A 22,811-nucleotide genomic window follows, 5' to 3' on the forward strand; every position below is an offset into this window, starting at 1 on the left:
CTTTCATTCAACAAATATTTACTGAGCACCAATTATTCTGATAGGCTCTAGAATTAAAGTAGTCAATAAAGGAGATGTATTGTATATATATATGGTCCTCATCTAATGGAACTTAAATCTCTCTAATGAAAACATAATAAACATGGAAATAATTGGTACTTGAGATAAGGACTATTTTCTATGAATAGGTAACATTTACCTTGGGACCTAAAAGATGACAAAAGAATCAATCATATGAAAATCCAGGGCAGGAACGATAGTCACAGCACAGAAATCCTAAAGCAAGAGTTCTTGGCATGTTTGAGGAATAAAGGGAAGGCCAGTGCAACTGGACCTTATGGATCCTGAAAGAGGTAGGTAGGGTATGAGACCTCAATAGTCTCTTGTAGCCGGATTTTGTGGGGCAGTGCTCTCCGTGATAAGAACTTTGCATTTTATTATTGGCCTAGTGGAAAAATCAATAAAGGATTTAAAGCAGAAGAATTATATGATATGATGTGCACTTTTATAAGTTTCACTGGCATTTTGAGATGAAAGATTGTAAGACGGCAAACATGGAAGCAAAAAGACCAGTTAGGAAGCTAATAGTAGTTGTAGTGACTTAGGTGAAGTATTGGGGTGAATGATTGGAAAAATAATGGTTGGAGTAAAGGGAGAGGAGTGATGGATTGAAGATATGTTTTGAATACAGAGAAAGGCTTGCCATGGATTGCATATGGCAGGTGAGGGAAAAGATTGGGTCAATAATTACCATATGTCTCATAGCTTTAGTAGTACTATGGCTAGTAAGGCCACTGACTTAGAGAGGGGAGTTTGAGGAAGAAACAGATTGGGAGTTGGAGGCTGAGGTAGGAGCAGAAACAGGTTGGGTAGAAAGGCCGGAAGAAATAATTTCAGAGAAGTTAAATTTGAAATACTGGGAGAATTGTTCATGTAGGCATTTGAATATAGAAGCAAGAACTACAGAAAAAAGTCTAGGCTGAAGATATAAATATATGGAATTTAAAACCATGGGAATGAATGACATCACCTCTACCCACATTCCTCCATCCCTCAAAAGGGAAAGCCTCCATCTTTTGAGATTGATTTTGTATACACTTAAATCCTATTACTAAAATAGAATATCATGTACTGAGTGGTGTAAGTTGCCTTCCACTGGTATAATGCTGCTGTCAGGAGAGCCTGAGAAAAAGAACACAGTCATTTGGGTCAGTCCTTGACTAGACCTACACTTCTGGGGAGTTCCAAAATTTACATGGCTTAAAAATAATTTAAAATTTAAAAAGGAAAGATTGAAAGCTTTGGTTAGATCTGTTCTAGAAGAGATTAGAACCTGGAGGCATTTTAAAATAAGTATCTAAATTTGAGCATGGCCTCTGAGCAAAACTGGCATTGAAGGGATCAAATAATGACTTTGTTTACGAAGTTGAGTCAGTAAGAGACTTTGAACCCTTTTAGGTAGAGTAGAGATTGTGTTCAATTGCAGTTCCTACTTTGAAACTGGTAAATTCTGAATATATTGGTGCATTCAGATGCTTAACAGTCTATTAATAACTCTTTCAAGCAAAGGAAATTAGTAAAAGAAGCAAATGGCCAACACAATCAGCAACTTGATTACTGTATACCATAGTGACTTTTCAAAATGAAACAGAATAAACAAAACAAATGCATAGCTCATGCAGACAGGGAAATATGGGATTACACAAAAAAATGTCACAAATCTGATTTTATTAGTTGATTTTCATTCTATTGACTCCTCTCTCAAGTGATTTTGAAAAGTGCCCATCTTTAATATGCAGTAGCTATCCTTTAAAAAAATTAATCTTTATGGTACTTTTTTCCCATTTAGTTCCATTATACCCACTCCTCCTAGCAACCACCACACTGTTGTCCACATCCATGAGTCCTTTTTCCTTTTTGCCCAGTTCCTCCACCCCCCCAACCTTTCCCCAAACCTGTCATCCTGCTCTCCATCTATGAGTCTGCCCCCATTTTTCCTTGTTAGTTCAGTTTGTTCATTAGATTCCACATATGAGTGAACTAATATGGTGTTTGTCTTTCTCTGACTGGCTTATTTCACTTAGCATAATGTTCTCCAGGTTCATCCATACTGTTGCAAAGGGTAAAATTTTCTTCTTTTTTTACAGCTGAGCAGTATTCCATTGTGTAAATGTCCCAAAGTTGTTTTTTTCTAATTATATCATTTTTATTGTTACTCTTTTGCAGTTGTCCTAGTTTTTCCTCCTTTGCCCTCCTCCGCCCATCCCACGCCCTGCTCCCACTCATCTACTAACATACCTGGGCTGCTTCCATATCTTGACAATTGTAAATAACACTGCAATGAACATAGGAGTGCTTATGTTCTTTTGAATAAGTATTTGAGGTTCCTTCAGATATTCCCAGAAGTGGGATAGCTGGGTCAAAAGGCATATCCATTTTTAATTTTTTGAGGTATCTCCATACAGCTTTCCACAGTCGTTACATATATCTGCATTCCCACCAACAGTGCCAAAGGGTTCCCCTTTCTCCACATCCTCGCCAACACTTGTTTGTTGATTTATTGATGATAGCCATTCTGAGGTGTGAGGTGATATCTTACTGTGGTTTTATTTTGCATTTCTCTGATGATTAGTGACATTGAGCATCTTTTCATATGTCTATTGGCCATCTGTATGTCCTCTTTGGAGAAGTGTCTATTCAGGTCCTTTGCCCATTTTTTAATTGGATTATTTTTTGGTGTTGAGTTTTGTAAGTTCTTTATAAATTTTGGATATTAGCCTTTTATCAGATGTATCAATGAATATGTTATCCCACTCTGTAGGTTGTCTTTTTATTTTGTTGATTTCCTTTGCTATGTAAAAACTTTTTAGTTTGATGTGGTCCATTTATTTATTTTTTATAGATTCAATGCAATTCCTATCAAGATTCCAATGACATGTTTCACAGAACTAAAGCAAATATTTCAAAAATTTACATGGAACCACAAAGGCCCCACATAACAACAGTGACACTGAGAGAGAAGAACAAAGTTGGAAGAAATACACTATCTAATATCAAACTACACTATAAGGCCATAGTAATCAAAACAGCATGGTACTGGCATAAAAACATACACATAGATCAATGGAACAGAATAGAGGCCCCAAAATAAACCTATACCTTTATAGTCAATTAATATTCAACAGAGGAAGCAAGCATATACAATGGGTTAAAGAAAGTTTATTCAATAAATGGTGTTGGGAAATTGGACAGATATGTGCAGAAAAATTAAACTAGACCACCTTCTTACACCACACACAAGAATAAATTCAAAATGGACCAAAGACTTAAATGTTAGACCTGAAACTATAAAAATCCTAGAAGAAAACATAGGCAGCAAAATCTCAGATATTGCTTATGGAAATATTTTATCGGATGTATCTCCCCAGGCAAGGGAAGCAGTAGCTAGCCTTTGATTCAGAAAAGAAATACATTTGAAAGTGTTTATATATTGTCCTGATCTTTATGGCTATCATTACTAAGACACAGAAAAAATATTTCTTTTTACTTATAAGCTATAATATCAGACTCTTTATTATATTTTCCAGCCAAAAGAAAATTTAGAAATTTAATGTTTGTTGTTTGGCCCCAAATTAAATACTTTAGTTTGGTATGGTAATCATTAAATATAGTGTATTATTCAGAAGTTAATTTCCATAAATACAAACTAAGAATAAATTAGATTTGATAACAGTGGATTTGCTGAACTTCTCTTTAATTCCTACCTTTAATATCTCTGTACAAGCAAGTCCACAGCACAGCCAGTTCCTGCATTTTGACAGTCACATAGCACTTGACATTCACCCACCTGGCATCTTTATGTAGCTGTTATAACTATGATAAAGTCTAAAGTTAACAGTCTGGTGTCCATGTCCCTTGTAAGAGAGAATAAAATACATTTTTTTCTGGGCCCAAATATTGCTTTATTTCCCACAAGCCATATGGCTTATCTTTTCATCCAAAATATATGTCTTAAAACAGTTATCCACATATTCATCTTCAACTCAGTGGACAGTACTATTGTAGAATTGCTATACTACTTTTAGAATAGTAGTTATATCATGAAAATTAACTATTTTGAGAAGAGGGAGCAACCTACCACTACCCAATATCCATTATACTTTTTTTATGTGCCCAATTTTTACTCTGATTTCTGTTGATTGAGCCTATTAATATCATTATCTAGTCCTTATATCTTATTTATAATATATTGTTATTCAGTGTAGAACATTTGTTTAACTTAAAAGATAAAAATGATAAGAACAGAGATTTCTTGGCTAAAACCACAGACTCCGGAAATAGTTTACACAAGAGGCCATCTGAGTCCAAACTCTGGAAAATAGCTGCAATAATGCTAAAGTACTGATTTTCTTTTTCTTTTTTGAAAAAAAAAAAAGAGGGACACCAAAGGGATAACTACCCCTAGTTCCCCTGGGACTATAGTAATAGGCTTTGAAAGGCAGAAAAAGTTTTAGATTTTCCTATTTTCTCCTAATTAGGCCTGTTGATCAACAAGCAGAGCAACCATTTAGAGGTTTCAAATAGTTCTTTTTATAGCTTATATTATGTTTTGGAAATGAGAATTAACTTAAAATGAAGTGTTCATCTTAAATGCAAGTACCCCTTCGGAAATTCCATTGAAACTGTCCATTTTGGTGACCCTGCCAGCCTGGCAAACAGAGCACCGAGCAGGCCGTAACGACGCATATCCGTTTACTGTAAAGTGTTGTGAAAACTAGATCGAGCTAATATTCAAGGCAGAGCTTTATACACGTGTGAAGGAGACACATATTGCCTCACATACCAGACAGCATAATTTATTAAGACCAGCTTCACTAGTAGGTACAATTAAGCTATGAATCAATCAAACCTTTAAGAATCATTTTAGTCATTAATTTATAATCCGGTGTGATGATTGGAACAAACCCCCGCATACAAAGGGAAGATGAGGCATCTCCTTGAGGATCAGTGATAGAGAATGGTTTACAAGGACAGCTATATTTCTGAGTGTATTTATGTGCATATCGTATGTTCTAAAAACACAAATACACATGAATTTCGAAAGAACGATCATCCTTGAAATACCAAGATTTCTTTGACTCAAATAAAATCATCTGAGTATACCATTTTGTTAGAATATTACATTTACTAAGCCCAAATAAAATTGTGATTTCTTGCCTTATACTTGTAAAAATTGTTTCAAAATATTCATATGACCATTATTTTCTAAAACATCAGAAAACTATGCCATTTGTAAGTACCAATTGAATTATAAAATATGTACAGAGATGATGTTGGCATATCCATCAAGGTAATGGTACGGTATTTATATATTTTAAGAATAATTTTAATATAGATTTCTGCTTTTTGTGCTATGACTGACTAGACACTCTAGTAGGCCCTCTTCACGAAAACAACTCAATGATGTGTAATGGGTACCTTTAATTGCACCACTTGGCTCACAGGACGTGGGGAAAGTATCTCACTACCCAAGCCACTGCAAAAAAAATCCAATGGATGATGATCAGTAAGTGGTCACCACACCAAAAAGTAAAGTGTCTTATGAGAAAAGTCAGTATGGACTTTACAGTAGGAAGACTGAGCATTAGATCAGCAGCACACTGCTGGATCTGTGCCTGCATCTCCTGTATTAAGCCAAAGACCTTGAAGGGTGTTAAATAGTTACGAGGCTGGTGTTGCCTCCTAGCTCATAGTAAAGTAAATATAAATTCTGTGTAGGTGAAAACATCCAAAATTTGAATAGTCAGGTTTGTCTCAGATTAAGATAAACAAATGTGAACAGGCAATTAGAAATGTCCAACAATAAGAAAGTCAACTGTCATCTATAAAAGCCTGCACAAGTAACAACAAAACGAAGCCACCAAAGATTTTCCTGAGAAACAGACAAAACTTACCTATGGTAGAAGTCAGCATAGTGCTTCTTTCGGTTGTAGTGACTGGTAGAGGACACTAAGAGGGTTTCTAAAATGCTGGTAACATTCTGTTTCCTAATTTATGCGCTAATTAAACGGGCAGTTCACTTCATAAAAATCTATTGAGTTCTATATTTATTATTACTGTACTTTCCCCCATGTATGTTAATGTTCAATTAAGAAGTTTACTTCTAAAATGCAATAAGTATATGAACTCTGTAGTGCAATCACTACCAATATTTTTTTAAAGTACAATTGATATACAAAGGGAGGAAGTAAAATGGGATCATAGAGAATACTTAATTAAAATCAGAGAAGACAAAGACAGAAGAAAAAGAAACAAAGAATATAACAAGTAGAAAAAATAGATGCAAAATGATAGCTATTAATCCATGATATCAATAAGATAACTTTAAATGTGAATGGTCTAAATACACCAATTAAAAGACAGAGATTATCAAAATGGGTGACAAAACAAGGCCCAACCATATATTGTCTATAGGAAACTGAGTTTAAATATAAGAATTCATATAGATTAAAAGTAAAGGAACCAAGAAAGATATACCACATTAATGTAATCAAAAAGCTGGTTTCCTATTTTAATTTCAAACCAGCATACTTCAGAAAAATAAAAATTATCAGGAATAAAAAGGGGTATATAATGGTGAAGTGATCGATTTCAATTACACCTAATAATTTTATTCATGCATATATACCTAACATCAAAATATGTCAGGCAAAAAACGATAGAATTGCAAGGAGAAATAAATCCACCACTACAGTTGAGACTTCAACAGCTTTCTGCCAGTATTGATAGGTCAGGTGGGCAGAAAATCAATGAGGCTATAGATGTCCTGAACAGCGCTATCAATCAACTTGATCTAAGAGACATTTATAGAACACTCCATCTAACAGCAGCAGAACGCACATTCTTCTCAAGCTCACATGGAATATCATCAAGGTAAACCACATTCTGACCAAACAACAAAGTTTACAAATTTATATGAATTTAAGTTATACAGAGTATCCTCAGGCTGTATGGAATAAATTAGAAATCAATAACAGAAATATAGCTGAAAAAATCCCCAAATATTGGAGATTAACAAAACACTTATAAATAATACATGGGCTAAAAAAAAGTCGAGAGAAAATTTAAAAATATTCTGCACTGAATGGAAATAAAAATACATCTTATTAAAAATTTGTGGGGTGCAGCAGAAGAGTGCTTAGAAGGAAATTTGTATCATTAAACACATGTTAGAAAGGAAGAAAAATCTAAAAGCAGTAATCTACCTTTTACCTTAGGAAACCAAGAAAAAGAGCAAAAGAAGCCAAAACAGGAAGAAAAAAGGCAACAAGACAAAATAAGAAAAATCAATAAAATTGAAAATAGAAAAACAGTAGAGAAAACCAACAAAACAAAAAGCTGGTTCTTTGAAAAACACACAAAAAAGCAATAAACCTCTCACAGGCTGGCCGAAGAAAAAGAGAGAAGATATAAATTACTGAATTCAGAAATAAAATATCATTACAACTTATCATGTGTACATTAAAAAGGCCTTAAGAGAATACTATGAACAACACTTTTGATGAGTTAGTTTAAATGAACCAATTTTGTGAATGACAAAAGCTATCAAAACTCACACTAGGAAATACAGATAAACTGGATAGATTTGTATCTACTAAAGAAATTTAATCAATGTTAATAACCTTCCAAAAAAGAAAACACCAAGCCCAGAATATATCACTGGTAAATTCTACCAAATTCTACCATTTAGGGAAGAAATAATTCTCCACAATCTTCTAAAAATAGGAAGCAGGGGGGACAGTTTTTAACTCATTCTATGAGGCTATCATCACCATATTACCAAAACAAGACAAAGAGGTCTCTGGAAAGAAAAACTACAGACCAATAATTCTTATAAACATAGATATAAATATCCTCAATAAAATGTCACCAAATTGCATAAAACAATATATAAAAGCATTATACTTCCTGGCCAGGTGGGATTTATTCCAGATATAGAAGGCTGGTTAAACATTTAAAAACAAGTCATTGTTACCTATCATGCCAAGAGGCTAAAAAATCATATGACCATATCAATTGACAAAGATAAAGCTTTTGAATTCAACACCATTGGTGATAAAATTCTCAGCTAACTAAGAATAAAGGAATGTTCTCAGGTTGATGAAGAATAGCTACAAAACCCCTAAAACTAACATCATATTTAATGGCGAGAAATTAGATAATTTTTCCTAGTACTCGATGTCAAGGCAAGAATGTCCCACCTCACCACTTCTGTTCACTGTAGTACAAGTATTACAAGTTCTAGTGCATCAATAAGGTAAAGAAAGAAAGAAGGGAGATAGAAGGAGGGAGTAAAGATAAGAAAAGGTACACAGGTTGGGAAGGAAGAACTAAATGTATTTTTTTCATAAAGGATATGATTGTCTATGTAGGAAACCATAAATAATCTACTCCTAGAATCAACAAGCAAGTACAGCAAGATTGCAAGTTATGAGGGGGAACCCCCAAATAGAATATTTATAAAAGATTGTATATTTATTCCTACATGTATAAACTTCAGTCGCCTTAAAATTACTCTTCATTTGGGGGGCAATATACCCATCACCACGTTTTTTCCACTACTCAAAACAGTTTTTGAACTTGTCAATATTGATGCCTTTTAATGCTTCTGCCATTTTTTGTTTCACCTCTTCTACATAGGCAAAATGTTTCCCTTTGAGGACATTTTTCATCAGGGGAAATCAAAAAAAAAGTCACTTGGGGCTAGATCTAGTGATCTTAACATGTTAACATTTAATATGTTACATAATATTAACATGAACATTTTACTAAAAAAAAATAAATAACATAAACAAAGGTGGGCTATTTGTGAGAGCTCCCAATGGCCAAAGCTAGAAAACTTGAGCAACCAGTAAGGTGCTTTGGTGCTCTGTACAGTAAAGTGTTTTGTGTTTGTGAATGTACAAATTTACTAAGAACATCTTCTAAATCACCTCCATCTTCCCTGTGCTCACCATCATCACAATACAGTTGTTAAAAAAAAATGCTGTTTTTATTTTCTTTGGACTCCATAAGAATCTTAGAAACACACAGGCCTGAGAAGACTATAGACATAAATCAAAACCCATCATTATCACAAAACTAAAAAAATCAATATTCTGTGTTTACAACCTATTCTAAAAAGTCTCTCTTAAAGCTAAAGGAGAGCCATTCCACAGTGCCATGATACAAGGTCAATGCATGAGTCAGAATCAACCTTGTCTTTGTAAGACTCTTACTGAAAAATCCCCATCTCCTTGCTACTATTTAGTATTTTCACTTGAGGTTTGTTTCAAGCCTTTACAGAATGAAAGGCATAACCTACATCTCAGATTACTGGGAGGTATAGTGAGTCCTCAGAGGAAAGGAGAAACTTCTCAAAAAGAAGCTTTTACATTTATTAAAACAAGGATAATAGTCATTTTTTCCAGATGTATGAGAGACTATGGAAGTACCCCCAAAATTGTAATAGAGCGTGCCTAGTGCCCCATCTGAACTCCTCAGAGTGGATGGGTATAAGAGTGACACATATTCAAAGTCTTAGATTAGGGTACATGCAGGGAACCTATATAAGCTGTTTGGATAGTTATTACATGTCTAAATATACTACATCAGTCAGGCCCTACTGGTTTTATTCTTGTCCTGAGCTGTCACCCTGTAAAACATATTCTGATCCTGATATACAGAATCATCAATTTGAATTTGGTGGAATAACTTGCCTTCTAAACAGTTCAGTGGCCAACATTCCATGGAATATTTAGAGCTGTTTCTAAAGCTTCAGTTAGATTCCAGAAGCTTAAATTAGAAATCAACAACAGAAAGCATCAAAATAAAAATAATGGTATATAATAACTCTAAAAGAATATACATAAATCTATATGTGAAAACTTAGAAAACTCTGATGAAAGTAGTCAAAGAACATCTTTTAAAAGTGGAATGATATCCCATGTTCATGTGTTGGAATTGTTAATATTTTTAAAATGTCAATTCTTTCCAACTTGATCTATACATTTTATGAAAACCCAGTCAAAAATCACAAGCCATTTTGTAGCTATCAACAAGCTGATCCTAAAATTCATATGGAAGTTAAAGGAACTGTAATAACCAACCTAATATTAAAGAACAAAAGTGGAGGTCTTGCCATTATCTGATTTCAAGACTTGTTATAATTCTACATTAATGAAGACAGTAAGTCATTGGTGAAATAGACACATCAATGGAAAAAACATACAACACAGAAACAGACCCAAACAAAAAATAACCAACTGGTTTTTGCAAAGTACAAAGACCACTCAATGGTATTTTTCAAGACATGATGCTGGAACAATTGGATGTCCATATGCATAAACATGAACCTAGAGGCAGACCTTACACTTTACATAAAAATTAACTCAAAATGTACTTTTATATTCCAGCTATCTTTCTGTCAATGATTTCTAATTGAATTTAATTCCATGTGGACTAAGGACATACTTTGTATGCTTTTTATATTTCTAAAATTATAAGGTGTATTTCATGGTCCAGAACGTGGTCTATTTTGGTAAATGTTCCATGTGAGCTTGGGAAGAATGTGCGCTCTGCTGTTGCTGGATGGAGTGTTCCACAAATGTCACTTAGGTCCAGATGATTGATGGTGCTGTGCAGATCATTTATATCCTTAGTCATTTATGCCTGCTCTCAGTTACTGGGAGAGGGATGTTGAAGTATGCAACAATAATAGTTGATTTGTCTCTTTTTTCTTCAGTTCTCTCAGATTCAGCTTCATGTCAAAACAATTTTGACAATTGTTTTTAGCTGCATAAATATTAGTGGTTATTATGTAATATTAGGGAATTGATCACTTTATCATTATGTAATGTCCCTCTTTATCTCTGACTTTTTTTTTGCTTTCATGTCTGCTTTGTCTAAAATTAATATTTGTACTTCAGCTTTCTTTTGATTAGTGTTAGGATAGTGTATCTTTCTCCATCTATTTTCTTCTAGGTTAGAAGTAAATATCTGAACCTTTATATTTAAAGTGGGTTTCTTGTATATAGTTGGGCCTTATTTTCTTATCCATTCTGGCAATTTACATCTTTTGATTGGGGTGTTTTGGGGTATTCACTCTTAAAGTGATAATGATATTTAGTTGGATTAATATCTACCATGTTTTTGTTTTCTATTCATTTTATCTGTTTTTTGTTTGTTTCTTCCTTCACCTGTCTTTTGTTCTTCTTTTATTTTTTTTTACTTTTAAATGTTTTTATATTTTGAATTTAATAGACTGATATACACGCATATATTCTAATAATCCTAAAGCACACTGGTAAACAGAATTTACAATCATTTCAAGAACAAATATTTTTAAAGTAAATGACTTTGTAAATGTTAATGTTAATAAAGTCTTATGCATTTATAAAGATCAAATGGTATAAATAAGAAGCTGAAGAATGAGAATGTTTATACAACTCCATGAGCAAAATGGAAGGAAAATAACTTCATAAAATACTGAATTCTAAATAATTAGGCACTTATTCTCTATTATTGTTTATAAAACTAAAAATTAAATCCCATAGAAATAAGCAGATTTAAGGTAAAAGGCTATTTAATAAAATGCCAAAGTCCACAGAATAGTCTCTAATATAAAAGAGAAGAATATCATGCCAGGCAAACTCACCCTAGCCTCTGTCCTTCCGGGGCATGTAGCCCCACACTCTGGCTCCTGCATACAGCTACTGCAACCACTTGTGTGTGTCTATGGTCTTCCTTACTTTTAACGGAGCACTTCATGACTCCCTTTTAATTCCTCCCAATGTACCAATTATACTCTTTTCAAAAAATTATAATGGTGGCCCTAGTATTTACAATATGCATTTTAAACTAACATAAGTCTACCTTCAAATAAGACTGTATCACTTCATGTGTAATGCAAATATTTTTATATTTTTATAATTCAGCACTACCAATTTCTCCCTCCCATTACTTGTGACATCACTGTCATTCATTTACTATGCCCAGATGCTATATAATTCAGTAAAATCTTACTATTATTGTTTTAAACAATGGTTATCATTTAGATAAATTTTTAAAACACACAGGATATAGTTTATTTTAACTTCATGTATTCCTTCTCCAACATTCTTTATGTAGATTTGAGTTTCTTATCTAGGTCATTTTTCTTCTCTGTGAGGAGGTTTTTTTTTAGATTTCTTGCCAGGAGTATCTACTGATGATGAATTCCCTTAGTTTTTGGTTATCTGAGAAAGTCTTTCTTACTCTTTTACTTTTTATTGACAGTTTGCTGGATATAGAGTTCTAGGCTGGTAGATATTTTTCTTTATTTTAATACTTTAACATCTGATTCCTCCATGGTCGTCTTGCTTGCTTGATTTTTGACAAGATGTTTGCCCTAATTCTTATCCTTGCTACTCTATAGGTAAGGTGTGTTTTCACCCCATAGCTTCTTCCAGGATGTTATGTGATGTGCTTAGCCGTTTATGAGTGTTTTTGTTTGTTTGCTGTATTTATTCTACTTGGGTGTTCTCTGAGCTTCCTTTTTCCTGCATCTGTGGCTTGTTGATTTTACTGACATATCTTCAAGCTCAGTGATTCTTTCCTTGACATGTCCAGTCTACTGATGATCCACAAAGGCCTTCTTCATTTTTGGCACAGAGTTTTTGATTTCTAACATTTCCTTTTTGTATTTTTCTTAGAGTTTCTGTCTCTCTGTTTACATATCTATTCTTGTAGATTTTCTACCTTGTTCCATTTAGGGCACTTAACATGCTCATCATGTTACACTGATTTCCTATCTGATAACCCCAACATGTTTGTCATCTCTGAGTCTGTTCTAATGATTGATTTGATTCTTTTGACTGCATTTTTCTTGCCTTTTAGAATGCCATGCAATTTTTAAATGAAAAATGAGCCCTGGCTGGTGTAGCTGAGTGGATTGAGCGCAGCTGTGAACCAAAAGGTCGCTGGTTCAATTCACGGTCAGGGCACATGCCTGGGTTGTGGGCCAGGTCCCCAGTGAGGGGCACATGAGAGGCAACCACACATCGATGTTTCTCTCCCTCTCTTTCTCCCTCCCTTCCCCTCTCTCTAAAAATAAATAAATAAATAAATAAAATAAAGAAACAAGAATTTTTTTAAAAACAAGAAATAAAAATGGACATGTTGCACTAGGTTATAGTAACTGAGGTAAGTAGTGTGAAGATTTATGGTCATCGGGGTAGGACTTAGGCTATGTTTATTGTTTGCTGTAGCTATAGATGCCAGAGGCTTCACAGTGCTCTCGTGTCCTTGACTTTGTTTCCCGTATTGACTCTGGCCTTCCCTAAGTACTACTACTCCTCAGACCTAGACTGTGTTTGCAGTTCCCTCAGCTGAAACCACTGTCATTGTATATGAGTGTCACAGGGAGGTGTGGGTGAGGGGGTATATTATACTTTTGTCCTTCAAGGCTGTGATGCTCAAAAGTGTTTTCCAGTGGTGAAGCTTTTTATTTCTTCTTGCCGCCTTCTCCCTTCCCAGACTACAGCATTCTCAATCTATTTTCTTGAAGCTCTGACCACGATTGACTTTTTCCCTCTTTAGGTGAGACAAGAAAGCTAGAGCTACTCTTTTCTGAGCTGGGATGAGGCCCTGACCCTGATGAGGTACAGTAGAACTTTGTTTTGAAAAAGGCTTCAGGCATTATTTCACAATAATTACTCTTCCTCATCCCATGCTGGAGTTTTGAGGATATTTTTCTTGGATCTTCACCCTGAGAACTGACTGAGATTCCTGGAGGAAAATACCATGAGAATGTGGAATACCTTCGGAGATGATGGCCCCATGACTTTCTCACCCTCCAGCAATCCATCAAGGTTACCATTTAAGTGTTTCTACAACTTTATAATCCAGAGATTCCATCCATTAGCAAATCTTAGCCACATGTGGCTGGATATGTCTGTCTCTCTAGGTTCTAGGCCGACCATTTGTCCTGCAGCCTCAATTCTCTGGTGGGTACAGGAAAAGTCATTGTTTTTCAGCTTGTCCAGCCTTGTTTTTGTTGTAAGAACAGGAGTGAAGATCTCCAAGTACCTTACATATCATACCTTGTCATAATCCATTCAGGTGGCTATAACAGAATAGTATAGATGGGATACCTAGTAAACAGTGAACAGACCTTTATTTCTCACAGTTTAGAGGCTGGAAAGTCCAGGATTAAGGTGCCAGCATGGTTACACTCTCTTGAGGACCCTCCTTCTGGTGGCTAGAGCTAGCACTTTCTGTGTCCTTACGCGGTGGAAGAGGCTAGGAGACTGTCCAGAGTCTCTTTATAAAGCACCAATCCCATTCCTGAAAGCCCCACTCTCAGGATTTAAGCACCTCTCAAAGCCCCCACCTGCTTTCCATGACATTGGGCATTAGGACCTCAAGGTCACCATGAAAATAGTTTGTAATTTTGCAATATTTATATTCTGGATTAGCAGCTGGGTAAAAATGAAGTTAAAATGAGCCTTTTTTGGTTTTTATATATAACTATATACACTAGAAATAATAGAGTTGTAGTGATACATTAATCCTAAAATTTCAAACTATTGTATAGATCAGTGTTTGTCAAAGCCTGGTCCCAATCCCAACCCTGTCAGGCGTTTCCTGGAAACTTGTTAGAAATGCAAATTCTTCGGCCCCTTCCCAGACCTCCTGAATCAGAAACTTGGGATGGTGGATCCAAAATCTCTCATTTTAACATGCTTTTCAGGTGCTTTGGTTGTTATCTCAAGTTTGAAAACCATTGATAAACACTAAATTATAATTGCAGTTGTCACTGGAATTCAGGTATAATTTTCTTTTTAAATTATCTATTAGCTTTGTTCCTATTATAAAAATATACACTCAATTACTCATTATTAATGATGCTATTACTCTTCAGATTATCTAAAGGAATTACAAAATGAGTTCCTAAAATCATACAAGGTTTGAGTGTGTGTAAATATAATGGCAAATTTACAAGTTTTATGTCTTACTGGGATTGGAAGTGAAGATTCCATTTTACTATATATAATATTAATTAAAATATTTTAATTTAATTTTTATTTTTTAACTTTTCATCTTGAAATACTAACTATTTACAAAAATAGTACTAAGAATTTCCATACACCCTTCCTCCAGCTACCCCAACAGTTCACATTTTACATAACCATAGTGCAAATGACCGAAACTTGGAAATGGAAACTACCTTTTTCAACTTTCACCAATTATTCCATTAATGTTCTTCTAATCCAAGCTTTAACCCAGGATTGCACATTACATTTAGTTGCCGTGTCTCCTGAATTGCCTCTAATCTTGGATAGTTCTTTGTTTTTCATGAACTTGAACCTTTTGAAGTGTACAGGCCAGCCAGTTATTTAAATCCTTCAGTGAGGTTTGTCTATTTTCTTGTGATTAAATTCAAGTTATGCATTTTTGAGACTAAAATGATACTATGCCCTTCTCAGTGCATCATATTAATATATTACTGGTGTTGTTGTCTTGGTTGCTTGGTTAAGGTGATATCTTCAATGTTTATCCCCTAGAAAGTTATTATTTTTCTCTATATAGTTAATAAGTATCTTATGGGGGTATACTTTGAATTTGTGGGTATATTGTTTCTCATAGTAATTTTTCCATTAATTTTAAGATCCACTAATGATTCTTGCCAGCAACAATTATTACAATAAAGAGCTATTTATCCTTTACCTCCCTTTAATTTTGATTTCAATTATATATTTATGCCAGTATAAGCTCATAAAATTTTATTTTACTTTATGGGTTATACTTCATTGGTATCATTATTTGTTTTTTACTCTAATTGTTCCAGATGCAGCCCCTGGGAACTCCAAGTTGGCTCTAGTACCTTTTAACATGCTGTTGTAATTTTTTGAACACTTGCATACTTTTTGACACCTCACATTATTCCTGGTTCATTTTGCCCTTTCTCTGTCCCAACCCTGGACTCAATATTTCCAAAAAGCACTAGTTCATTTATTCAAAAGTGATATGTAGAAACTAAGATTTGGGCATTAGCTGTGCTCATTGCTACTAGGTTGTCCAGCTGCTGGCCCCTCTCGGTGAAGAGTTCAGAAATCTGTGCACACAGGGCATACGCATGTAGGTAGAGATCAGTGCCTCCACTTCCAATCCAGCGCCACATGGTTCATTCCAACTATACCCCTTTGTAAAAAGGGGAAGTATTGTAACTATTTTCCATGAAAAAAAAAAGACTTTTGGCTGTCGTTATCCACAATATATTTTCTCAGTCCCAGAACATACCTAAAATAGTTTCAGAATTGCTGACACATAGCTCTCTGGAAAATAAATCACAGTCTAAAGAGTATTTGTGTGCAATACACTTAGAATAACATATTATGAAGTCCTTAATATTTTGCACTTAGATAATTATATCTTTTCAGAATTTTGTATTGCTATTTAAACATAGTTGAACAGTTTCAGCCCAATGAGCATTCATCCACGTCTAAAATTTTCCACTTTTAGCACCTAATTAGTTTCAATTGTACAAAATTATGTATTTATCCTTCTCAAATAATAAAGATTTCTTTATTTTTCAATTTTTTCCTCATTTTTATTTCAAAAAGAGAACAAATCGCAATAGCATATAAACTCCACAAAGACAGGGATTTTGCTTTTTGGTTTTTGTTATTTTCTTTTTCTACTGTAGCTCTAGTGCCTAAAACAGGAGTTGGCACATACTAGCCACTCAATAAAAATTGGCTGACTAGAGTATTAAAACAATATTCTAAACACAGTTGTATAACAATGATGGTTGTACCAAAATTAAGCTGTTGGTGGACAAGCAATCACCACTAGGCGACAGTGTAAAGCATTTGTACCCTAACAAATAAATACACAGATGTTCAAAACTGGCCCATGAAAGGACAGTTAGGAATGTCACTGTTGCACACACAGCTTGAATTCTGGCAAACTACTGGGACATATATAAGAAAAGCATTACATCGAATGTTGAAGCCTACTACGTACTCATCTGTTACAACAGAACAAACATTTTAGGAGTAATAGTTATGCTAGAGAGAAAAACTTGATGGGGCTCAGAAAGCTGTGTCTTTAGTATTGGTGGACAAGAGGTGTGTGATAGGAAAAGCAGAGAATGAGGTGGAAGCGGTAAAAGCCACAGGGACAGCATTAAGGTTTCCAATAGCCCAGGATAACTTGAGAATTCTTATGTTTATCGAAGTCCTAAGTCGCTGCCCACTTGAACAATAGAGCAACATGTAGGGAATGCCGGTACTATTTTCTATCTTTTCAAAGGAATGAAGATACTGAGACGACTACTTATCTAATGTCACAGAGCTATTCTGATCCCAAAATTTCTGTTTTATCTCTCATTATTTAAACTATTTTCTCACCTTGTTGTTCCTATATTCTTAGTAAAACTAAAGATCGAATTTGAAATAGTGCCTAAAGTTGCTGCAATATTGGTCTTTTAAAAATTCATAGGAAAACCATACTAGTAGTAGTGGATTTAAAATTATTTGTGAAGTTATTTTTGCTTAAGCATGTTGATCATTCCACAGTTATGTAAATTACAATACTTGAATGTCATTCTCACTTCTTAATAAATAAGAGTTCTTACAGTTGGTCACTGTTTATATGAGAAATTAAAAACGTGAAAGTGAAAACTAAAATATTCTTTCACCTCAAAGTGTTTCTTCTCTAGTGGAAACACAGAATCTATTTGAATTAACTAGAATTCTGCTTACCAGATATTCTTCAAGAGAAGAGATGACTTTTGCTATTTGGAATGTTTTTTCTTTGAAGATGTCAAATGCCTCTGCTGAATACTAAAGAAAAGAATAGACATAAAACACATAAAACATATTGTTTAAATTTATTGTGCTCCATTACTTTATTCTAGAGTAGAATTGATTATTTTAAGAAAGTTAATCACATACAAGTTAAATATAATTTTAATTAAACATCTGTAAAAGTCAAAGACTAATGGTCAGACAAGATTTGAAGTACAAAATAATGAGAAATTTATTATTTTAGGTCCTTTAAGTTCTCAATGTGCTTGTCTTAACTAAGTTTTTTAGATATTATTAAGGTTTTTTATTATATCTGAAGTGATCATGTATTTAACATTTAAATTAACATTTGAATTGTATACTTTCATCAGAGAACTTAGTATTTTCATGTAACTGCAGCTATAAACATTCAAAAGAGTAATACCTAAAGAAACAAATTACTATTCTTCAGGAAAATTTCTAAATATACCTTTTATTAATTTTTCTCATTATTCTTCCATTGATTGCTATATTTCTAATAATTACACATCCCTGTTAGTAGAGAATTAAGGGGAAAATAATGGCAAAGGCTCTCATGTAAAGAACATTCCAAAGTAGAAACAAATATTTGTTTATAATCAAAAGAGTTACATTTCTGGCTAAATAAATATAAGTACCTGAATATTATATAATTTTGTTACTTTTAAGTAATACATAAAAGAATAACATACATACTAACAAACAGAATGTGTTAAATAAGTGAAAGGTATAGTTACTGAAACATGAATATTAATCAAATTAATCATGAGCACATGTTTGACATATAGCAAGTACTCTGGAAGATAGTTATAACACATTCCAATAGACTCGAGTCTAAATTACAGAAGCACTAACTTAACGCTTTGTGAAAAGATAACTTCACACACTGGGCTCTGACCGTGTCATTTCTCGAAGTCATATCAAATTACTAAAAATAATTAGAAGGATTATAAGGCTATACCATTTATCAAAACAATTAAAAATGAAATCATATTACTTATTGAGTGCTATGGGCATACAGCTGAAAGTATACATCCAGAAAAACTCTCCGAAGTACTGAACAACTAGAAGTCTGAATTTAAAAATAATTCCCCAAAGCTTTAACTTACTGTACCCAATGTTTAGAATAAATAATTGTTCACATTTTGCCGTGTGTGTATTTATTTGTAGGTACATATGTGTATGTAGATGTATGTTAGTGAACAGATACATATGTCCATGTTCTGAGTCATTTGAAAGTAAGCTGCAGGCACCTTGACACTTCATCACGAAGTATTCACGTATGCATCTGCTAAGAGTAAGAACTGGCTGCTACATTATTACAACAGTGTGATAGTTACATGTCAACTAGACTGGGCCACAGCACCCTAATATTTGGGAAAATGTTATTCTGGATGTTTCCATGAGGATGTTTTTAGATGAGATTTCCATTTACATCAGTAGACTTGAATAAAGTAATTTACCCTCAGTAATATGGGTTGGTTTCATCCAATCAGCCCAAGGCCTACATAGAACAAAAGGCTGACCTCCCTGTATAAAGAAAATTCTGCCAGTAAATGGCCTTTGGATGTGACCTGCAACATCAGCTATTTCTGGTTCGCCAGCAGACTGGCCTCAAACTGTAACTCTTTCCTGAGCTCCAGTCTGCCAGCCTTTCCAATCAGATTTTGGACTTACTAAGCATCTATAATCACGTGAGCCAATTCATTAAATTCATACACACACATACACACAACCTCTATTGAGTTTTCCCCCTTTGGAGAACTTTAATACAAACATCATTATCATATTTAAAAATAATTAATTTCATATTTCTATTTCAAATTGTTTAACTTACCCAATATTTTTCAAAAATATACTTTAACCTCTTTTTAAAACTTGGATTCAATAAAAAAAATCATGCTTTCTACTTTTTTCTCCTATGTCATCTGACATTTTGAAGAGACTTAACCAGTATAAATAAACAAGATCCCACATTCTGGAATCCACAATTTGTTCATGGTGTCATTTTTTCTCTTTTTCTAAACCCCTGTGTTTTTTACAATCAGGAAGTTACATGTAAAGGCTTGATTTGATTCAGGGTAGCGCTTTGAGCAAGAGTACTTTGAATAAGCAGTGATAACTTTATTCGGAGGTACATACAACTACTTTTCATCATGTTATAGTCAAGATGTTGACTGCCAGATCTCACTGTTGTAAAGGCGTCTTCTTTCTGCCCATTGAAATTGGAAGTAATTTGGGGGGATGATACTTGGGTCTCAGTATGTTGTTCCTCAACAAGATTTCCTGCAATGATTTTAGCCTCTAGGGGTGTTCTTTTTCTGAATTATGTTTCTTAGGGTTACAAAATGGTCATTTTCTAATTCAATCATTTCCTCTCCCTTTTTAACTGGCATTTTTAAACTTCTGTTTAAGAAAAAAGAAAGAGCTTTATCTCATTACCATGGGCTACACTGCATTTCCTCCAAGAGTTACACTAGATGTTTAACTTTGCCTTTAATTACTAATTTTGAAGATAAGGGGTTAGTATAATAATCTGCTCATTGGTAGTATATCTCTCACTCTCTGACTCCACAATGAATTCATGGATTTTCATATAGTTAATGGTTGCAGTCAATTATATTCCTTATTATTTCAGTGTTCGACATATTCCAAAGCTGCTTCCTGCGTCCTTGTGAGATGTCCATTCTTTGAGAGCTTGCTTACTTTTTGGCCCAAGATGTGTCAGGCTCACTGTGTACTTTCCCTAATCCAGTCTCAGGACAGCCATTTATATAAAATAGTATTTAGAAGCCATAATCTGGTCATGGGTGTGCTGATTAGATATTTTTTAAATAATGTTTAAGTGCATGGATGAGCTGGCCTAGGCACAGGAGCTTTTAGAGACATCTAGGGAGGAAAGAAAACATTATGTTGACATACAGATCGGACTTTAATGAGCCACAGGCATGGAGAACATTCAAAATTAGCATTTAAGAACTGCAAAAAGGAAGGTTGAATCGGAAACAACCACACAGAGCCTGGGGTCCTGAAAGACAGTTCGGTCTGTGGTTGAATTAAAAAGGTGGGGGGAACCCCCAGGAGGCTATGGTAGGATATTTGGCTATCTATCTACATGAAGTTAGAAAGAAAAAAATTTTCCCCTGAAATTTCCCAAGCATAAGTGTACCCTTATTTGAGATTGAAATGACCTAATACAACATATCTAGCCCACAAAATCCATAAATCAAATATTAAGTGATCTTAGGTTGTTAGTATCCACATTTACCTTCAAAAACCAGAAAAAACAATCTCTGGAAAAATGACTTTTATACCTCAGCCTCACAAAATTTCCAGAATGAGGAGAGTAGCCATCATCAGAAAGCATATTAGCAGGAAAAACAGATTAAAGCCTACAGAACAATATCCCAAATACTACATAGATTGATATGCAGGTAAGGAGTATGAAACAAGTAGATTTTTTTTAAATGCCAAAAGTGTGATACAAAACAAGAGATTTTCAAAAATGACCAGGCATATTTTTCAAAATGTCTAAAGAAAACTTCTAGAAATAAAAAAATGCAGCCATTAAACGGGCCCAATAGATTCATTAAACACATGTTGCCGCTGGGTGAAGAATTCATGGAAGGGAAACTGAATTTAGAAATCACCAAGAATGCAGCACCAAGTTACAGAGAAATTGAAATATAAGACATAGTAGGAGATATTGAGGACAGAGTAAAAAGTCCCCATGCATCAGGGGTAAGCAAAAAGTAGGCTTACCTTTGTGCGTAGGTGAAACAGAGTTAATAAATCTATTGTAATAATCATATCCTGCATGTCTTTTTCTGTACAAACAACTGTAAACCTACATTTGCCCACCCTTCTATGTCTTAGGAACAATTCAGAGTTCCTAAGAAAAGATTATGGGGATGGGAAAAAGCAATATTCAAGAATTTTTTTTTTTTTTTAGCCCTGGCTGGTGTGGCTTAGTGGATTGAGCCCTGGACTGCAAACCAAAGGGTCACCAACTCAATTCCCAGTCAGGGCACATGCCTGGGTTGCAGGCCAGGTCCCCAGTTGGGGGTGCACAAGAGGCAACTACACAGTGATGTTCCTCTCCCTCTCTTTCTCCCTCCTTTCCCCTCCATCTAAAAATAAATAAATAAAATCATTTAAAAAAATTTTTTAGACCTGATAAAAAATAGCAATCTCAGAATTCCCAACAGATTACTTAAAAGACTTAAGATAGAAACTGCAATGAAAATGGCAGATCAATAAAGACTTTAAAAAGTCATAGAAAAAATGTATCTTTTTAATGCAGGAAAACAAAGCTGCTGAATTCTCAAAAGCCAAAATAGAAACCAGAAAAAACACCTGATAAAAAATGTCTTCAAAGAAAAAGATGCCAGCCAGAATTTTGTTTATGCAAAGCTATCACTTAGGAATGAAGGTGACATACAGACGTGTTTAGCAAACAACGAAAGGACCGAAAAGTGAAGATGAAGCAAAGGTTTCAATCAGACAAAACCAAAACATATTTAGTAAGAGAACAGTGAATGGATGTACTTCAAGAATAAATGAAATTGTTTTTTAAAAAGCTAATTTTAACTACTCGTACACTTGAAATTTTAAATATGGTATTAAATAAATGTCAGTCAGTGAGTAAATACTAAAAAGAATTGGAAAATACATTGGACATTGGTAATATTAGTATACATGGAAAAGAATTGGATGTAGTAAAGCTTTACTCAGAGGAACATCGATGGACTAAACAATCTTATACTTGAATAAAAAATCTTGAAATTGAGTAGGTAATATATTCCAATTTAAAAGCCTAAGAAAAATAACAACAAAATGAGTTGAGAATAGTGTTAGAAATAGAAGAAAAAGGAAATAAAAATGAAAGCTCTGAAATTCATGAGAAATAAAAATAATAATTTTTTTGAATAGTTCTTGCAGAAGAGCAATAACCTGATTATC

Source organism: Desmodus rotundus, chromosome 10, assembly GCF_022682495.2.
Source record: "Desmodus rotundus isolate HL8 chromosome 10, HLdesRot8A.1, whole genome shotgun sequence".
Lineage (NCBI taxonomy): Eukaryota > Metazoa > Chordata > Mammalia > Chiroptera > Phyllostomidae > Desmodus > Desmodus rotundus.